The following is a 7,394-nucleotide window of genomic DNA, read 5'->3' on the forward strand; positions in this document are numbered from 1 at the left end:
TTGGGAAAATGTGAGAGTTTGGGGTGTGAACCCCCAATGAGGATGCTCTAACATCATAAATTCATAACATATAAGGAGTTAAGTATTAATAGGCTTGAAAGCTTATAAAGCCCATGCATGAGAGGCCTAGCTTTTTTTTCTAGTTTACGAAATCACAAGCAAATTTTCTTTTGTATATTTATGCTTTATACTTATCATCCTAAGTCTTAACGGTGTATGATTAGTAAGAAATTTTACTTGTTTTTTTTTTCATCCAATCGTTTTTTGAGAATTAAGAAGAAAGATTGGAGTCACAAATGCGTTTCCTTATGTATTTTTATGTTTTATTTAAGTTCAACAAATCATTGTATATTCTGGTTGATTTTATATAGTTTTTATTTTTTTAGCAAAAAAAGTTAGAAACATCTATTCTATTAAAAGTGAAGTACAAATGAGAAATAACCCAGATTTTTTCTTAATAATTACTAAGTTGTGCCACTGGAATTAACGTTAAACCTAATGTCTTAATTCATTAAGGTTGTTTTAGTCATTTGCTTACATTAACCTACTTTTTTCTTATTTGATTGGTTTAATATTAACCTTTTTGGCGACAAAAAGTGATGAACGCCGGGGACAATGACGAAGGTGTAAAGTTCATCTTAACGACATTGTTTTGTTTATCACCGGACGGTGGAAAGCTCATTGGAGTTGCCTAGCAAGAGGCAGAGCGAGAAAGCTTCCTGTATTATTTCACATCAGAGCTCCATAGACCTCACTTTGATCTTCTCTGTAACACTCCCTGGCTTATACATTCATCTCTCACTCTTAAACTTCTTTCAATTGATTATTCTCTGTATAGATCTACGATTTCATAGTGATTTTGCTTTTTTCAATAAGAGGTTTAGGCTCAAAGGACGTTTGTATCCACCTATGTCGTCTGAGGAAGAAGAAGTCCATGGAAAGGTTTGATTTTTTTTTTATCATTTTAGGAATGAGATATTGTTGAGGGTAATGAATATGAGAGAGTGACAGTTAGTGTTGTATGCGTGTGTCTAAAAATTCTCATCTCCATGAAACAACATTCAATGAGATTGATTCTAATGTTATTTTATTTGGATGTACAGGACAATTCTTAGAAGATGGCTGTAAAAAACATATAAATGGATTTATAAGGATTATATGAAAGGAGAATAGGATTTCCAGATTTGACCTTTTTGTTAACTCATAATTGGTAAGAAATGAGGCTTGGTTCCCCTGGAGAGAAGGGAAGGGGTGACTTCAATCATGTCCTAACCGACGAGTAAGCCAATGCTCCATCATTTAAAATAAAATTTGTGTTAGGAGGATGTTGTCATTTTCTCATCTGAGTATAATAAAACCTAGACAGTGATAGTATTGTGGAGCTCAGTTAAAAGAACAGTAATCATACGTTGTTTTGTGGGTTGTATTGTGTTATATAAGTTTTCTAGAGATTTTGGCATATATCTTGTGTGTGGTTTGGTTGACGCCAATGCTTATGGCTTCTTTTTAAGAAGGATCAAAGTCTGATATACTGTGCTAAAATAATAAACTCAGAATTATTGACTATCTCTTTTTATGTTCTGATCAAAGTTATTCCTAAAATACAGAAATCAGTCTCCGGTAATGTCAAGAGACAATGTAGATATGAAGTGTGAGCTACACTACTCTATGCAGATACATTTGATCTTATTCCTTTTTCGTTTGTTTTTTCGTGTTTGTTCTTTATAGTTAATCATAAAATGAATTAAAAAAGTTTGGATGAGTGTACAGAATAATATATCCTTAACATAAAAATAAAAACAAATATTTACTTTGTTTTAATATTATTAGTCATTATATCCGTCATATAAAGTATATTGATTTTTTTTTTGAATTAGAAAAATTAAGACTGTCTAACAAAATAGTATATAATAACAAACAAACAATATTCATGTTTCCAATTGTAATCTGAATATTCATGTAAAAAATATTTATTTATATAAAAATTAAATCGAACACCCGCACGGATGTCGAATCAAAATATAGTCTATAATATTAAAGTTGAAGTACACAATTAGACTGTTCGGAAATAGAGATACTAGAATAAATGAGATATGTTTGGAAACATGGATAGTAGAGATATGTACTTTCTTTTATTTATACATTTAGCCATTGTATTTTCAATAAATTAATAACAAATGAGAATTGTTTAGAAACATGAATAACATATCTAATACTTCTTTTTATATTTCTTTTTATTTAACTTTCTGTCACTATATTTACAAATTTTTTAATTTACAATTCTTTGTGGTGAAAATAAAAACACAAACTGAAATGTAGATAGTATATTATATAAAACATTTTTCTAAAAATAGTATTATTACCTTATTTAGTTTAGTCAAATATAAAAATTTCAAGAATTCAATTTTCAAAAAAAAATATCATAAAATTAACAACAATTCATAAAAAGCTAATGCGAAAAATTAAAATTTGAAACATGAATAAAAGTATGTCAAGAAGAAAAAAGTAATGGCTTATGTTATTAATAAAAATTGGAAATATCAGTTTTAAAACATATAAAATGGACTAATCTAATTACTTTAAAACATTGTTTTGTCTAAAATAATCATAAAATAAAATTTAAATTTATATAAATATTTCAAATCAAAATAATAATTTAAATTTGATTTATATCAAAAATTGATTTAAAGTATGCATATATTCAAAATTTTATTTTTACTAAAATATTTTTCAATAACCATTATTAAAAATGTTTTCAATATATTATATATATAAGAAAATACAACAAAAAATAATTTCATATACCAACTTAAATTATGGTTTTTATATTTCACATTAAACTTTAAGAATATAAAATACTATTAATTATATGATTATTTATATGATGGACCAATACAATTAATTATATGATGACATATATATGATACATAATAGTGACTAGGACTCGGCGTTCACGTATCCATTCCGGTTCGTTTCAGATTTGTTTGGGTTTTGGGTTTCCGGAGTCAAAGATTCAGCCTCATTCACATATTTCTAAATTTCAGTTCGAATTATGACTAGGGCTGGGCGTTCAGGTATCTATTCGGGTTCGTTTTGGATCTGTTTGGGTTTGGGTTTCCGGGGTCAAAGATTTCAGCCCTATTCAGATATTTTTAAATTTCAGTTCGAATTATATTCGGATCTTTGCGGGTTTAGTTCGGGTTCGGATAACCCATTTAATTATTTTTTTAAATTCATTATATTTTGAATTTCTTAAAATCTATAAATAAAATAATATATTATATATAAATCTGAATAACATATGTCAAAATACCTAAACTTAACATATAAATAGGTTTGATTTAAATTTTGGATCAAAAATCAATAACTGTTTTAAATATTTTTGGTGTTTTGAGTGTACTTCCACTATGTTTTCAAGTATTTAAATCAACCTAAAAGTATTTAAATCAACTTAAAGTATCATACATAATCTGGATGTTTTTATATACATTAAAACTAAAAATAATTAATATATATATATATATATAAGTATATAATATTTTTCATATACATTTTGATATCCAAAATATTTCGGTTCGATATTTTGAATAAGTTGGATATTTAATCAACTTTGGTTCGGGTTTGGTATTATTCTTTCGGATCGTAATCGGTTCGGTTTTTTAGATTTGAACTTTTTATCCAGTTTTGATATTGACATGAAAAATAAATAGCAATATATTTTTGAGATATACACCCGCACGCCTAGTATACTATTAAAAGAGAAGGAGTTTAAATACTTATAAAAGTGGGAGAATTACCAATTGTGACTCAGAACTTGGAGTCAAACCCAAAAGAGTACCCCAACTTGGGTCAAAGGCAAAAGTAACCTAAAAGGCTATTGAAATTACAACTATCTCCTTGTGAACAAACAAAAAAACGGATTTTTTTTTACGTTTCTACCCCTCGCAAGTCGTCTGTAAACAGACGACTTGAAAATAAGTCGTCCAGACGACTTTAAGTTAAGTCGTCTGGACAGTTATTCTTAAACATAATTTAAAAATTTTGTAAAAAATATTTTGATAAGTGAAAAATTGGAATTATGTAACTAACATATGTCTTAAGAGATATAAATTAATATATAACAAATTTCAATTGTTTTCAGCCCAGATGAGTGAAAGTAGTGAGTCATGATATTCTTTAGTTTATGTTTCATCAACATATGTTGTAGTATTGTATGTGTTCTTAGGGTTAGATTTTGGAAAGCATTAAAACCGTTTTTGAAAATTTTTAAAATTACCTAGGCGTGTTCATTTCTGTGTATAGTAAACACTATTGAAGTATAATTTGATTTTATAACGTGGTTAGTAAGTTAATTTAGTCATTTTAGTTTAGGGGTTCATTTTAGGGTATTGGACGACTTAATATTTAGTCTTCTGTTCCCAGACGACTAAATATTAGGTCGTCTGATGTACATTATCAGCCAGAATAAGTCGTCTAAACCGGACCAAACCTTAAAGTTTACCAATGTACTTTTAAAGCTAACCGGATTATTTACCCAATATATAAGGTGATTTTTTTTTTCATTTTCCGCGAACAGAAACCCTAACAGTTCTCTCTCACCGGCGATATCAAAGGCGATTCGAATTCCCACTATTTCCGAACAACCATCGTTCTCAACGTCGGCTATCTATCTCACTTCATTCTCACCGTTGTCGCCGCAGCTTCTTCTAACCCTAGCGCCGCCGATTCCTCTAAACCCTAGCGCCCCCGCTTCCACTATTTCCGAACAAACCGTCGCCCTCGCCACCGTGCTCACCAACGTTCTCACCGCCGCTTCCTCTAAACACTAGCTAGCACCGCCGCTTCTTCTAAACCCTAGCGCCGCCGCTTCTTCTAAACCCTAGCGCCGCCGCTTCTTCTCTGTAAACTGTAGCGCCGTTTCTCTGTAAACCCTAACGCCGGTAAGTCATCAAACTCGTGGAAAAGATGAACATAAAACGTTGTCTCTTTCAATTTACTCATTCTCACCGTTTCCCGTTTATTTTTTCAGATCTATAACCACAATGACGAGTACTCGAACTCCTTCTGCGACTAATCAGGTCCGCTTGAAATTTTTCTACTGGAAGACTTGTAAGTAAGTCGTCTGGAAAGTCTTCAACCTGGACGACTTAGTACGTCCATTTGGAAGACTTTCCAGACGACTTAAATATAAGTCGTCTAGAAAGTCGTCCAAAGTCGTCTGGAGTAACAATTAAGGCGTGATTGATTTAGCTTGTGTTCTGACTTCTATTGTTGTCTTTGATTATTTTGCAGACAAAAAGGATTGATATTCCAGAACTCCCCCGTAGGTTATATACATTAGGGGAAGAGCCAGAACCCCACAATAGCATTTCGTATCATACGGACAACACGAAGTTGCATACTGCTCTTAGGGAAGCTCTCACTGATGCTGAATTTGAAGAGCTCAAGGAGTCGAGATTGGGAGTTTTCATCAAGTTCAAGGAGCAGGGATTTGGTTGGGCTTCAAGGCTGGTTCACTACTTGCTCGGTTTAAAGCTGGACATTAAGAAGAAGTACGAGATGTGGTGTCTCGTTGGTCCAGAACCTGCGAGCTTTTCACTGTTAGAGTTTGAAACATCACTGGTCTAAACTGCGAGTACATCGAGGACCTTGAGACACCATAATGTGAAGTTACCCCACAGATGGTTTCTTTCTGGGGGATGATGGGAGTTCATCGGGAAGCTGGGCCAACTACTGATCAGATAATAGCAGCACTGAAGAGATGCGGGGATTGGTCCAGGGAAGATCGCAAGCGACTCGCGTACCTTTCCATCTTCACTGGATTCATTGAAGGGAGAAAGTTCTCAAGCGCTACACGAGCTACTCTGGCAAGGCTAGTGATGGATTTAGAACGGTTTGAGAATTATCCATGGGGGAGAGTCGCGTTTAAGGTGCTGATGGACTCTTTGTGGAACAAAGATATTACTGGCTGTTACACCGTGGATGGGTTTATACAAGTTCTTCAGGTCTGGGCGTACACAGCTATTCCGAGATTGGGTGCTAGTATTGGTCTACCCAGAGCAAACAGTCCGTCTCCACCGATTCTGGCTTACGAGGGCAGTAGAGGCCGCAGATTCATGAAAGCTGCTATCTTGAGTCAGGTACCTTTCCATCTTCACTTAATTAAGTTGTCTGGAAAGTCTTCCAGCTGGACGACTTAGTAGACGACTTATTATAAGTCGTCTGGAAGGTCTTCCAGCTGGACGACTTATTATAAGTCGTCTGGAAGGTCTTCCAGCTGGACGACTTAGTAGACGACTTATTATAAGTCGTCTGGAAGGTCTTCCAGCTGGACGACTTAGTAGACGACTTATATCAAGACTGGACGACTTAAATTTAGGTCGTCTGGACAACTAGTCAACTGGTTGTGTACATTGTGGTTTCGTATGGCCAGTTTCCTTGCAGTTTTAGCATCTCCGTGCCCTGTGTTTCTTCCTGGGTTTGTGTCCTCTCATCCTAGATAGCTCCAACCAAGATTGCCATCTTGATTTCTTCTGTCTCCCCGGACCACGCTTTACGTTTGGAGGAAAGCATTCTCGTTCCTCAATATGTTGTGACACGATAGGATATATATTCTCTGAGTATCCTGCATACAGATGATTCTTTGAGTAAAGTGGACATACAAGTGTGTCGATATGCACACCAGCATGTGTTCCAGCTGCTATAGCATGAGAGCAAGGTATTTTCTCCACTCCATAGACACCACAATCACACTTTACATGTTCCAAATCAACCACACAGTCCATTTTGCCACCTTTGACAAAGAAACGCCATCCATCAATTGGTTCGACCGTCATCGTATCCGCTATCTCTGATCGAACAGCAAGCAAGTATTCAACACCCCGGCTATGTACAGTTGGGAGACTCAAAGCATCTTGTCTCCTTTTCCAATACCATTTTCCTAACTTCTCCCTTATGAACTCCAGCAGGAACGGAATCGGAAATCCTCTTGCTCGCTTCAGTGCGGAATTAATAGATTCAGCGATGTTGCTTGTTTTTATGTTGAACTTGTTCCCCTTACAATAAACCCTTGACCATAGCTTGGTGTCGGCCTTCTCCAAATACGTTGCAAGTTCCGGGTTTGCACTCCGTATCTCAGCCATGTACCGGTTAAAATCGTAAACCGTGTGCGCATAAGCAGCCCCTTTCACCAAGTACATGAGATGTTTCCCTTTAAACTTTTTGACAATGTTATCTTGAAGGTGATAATAACATATTCCTCGGGTTGCCCAAGGAAACACCTTCTCACACGCACTTTTAATGGCCGCGTGCCGGTCAGAGACTATCACCAGAGGCTTGTCATGAGATATACAACTAGCCAATTTTGTGAAAAACCATTCCCAAGAAGGTTCATC

The 7,394-nt window shown here is 34.6% G+C and overlaps 1 long non-coding RNA gene across 2 annotated transcripts; it reads left to right on the plus strand.

Annotated features, from left to right (window-relative positions):
* Positions 1–405: 405 nt before the first annotated feature.
* Positions 406–1,769, plus strand: LOC130498944 (uncharacterized). 2 transcript variants are annotated; one of them, XR_008937963.1, is made up of 3 exons: positions 406–942; positions 1,104–1,279; positions 1,608–1,769. It is a non-coding gene; the product is annotated as an uncharacterized LOC130498944 (long non-coding RNA). The 2 variants fall into 2 exon arrangements; XR_008937962.1 differs by lacking the exon at positions 1,608–1,769 and having other exon boundaries at positions 1,104–1,568.
* The last annotated feature ends 5,625 nt before the right edge of the window (positions 1,770–7,394 follow it).

Source organism: Raphanus sativus, chromosome 2 (genome assembly GCF_000801105.2).
Source record: "Raphanus sativus cultivar WK10039 chromosome 2, ASM80110v3, whole genome shotgun sequence".
NCBI lineage: Eukaryota > Viridiplantae > Streptophyta > Magnoliopsida > Brassicales > Brassicaceae > Raphanus > Raphanus sativus.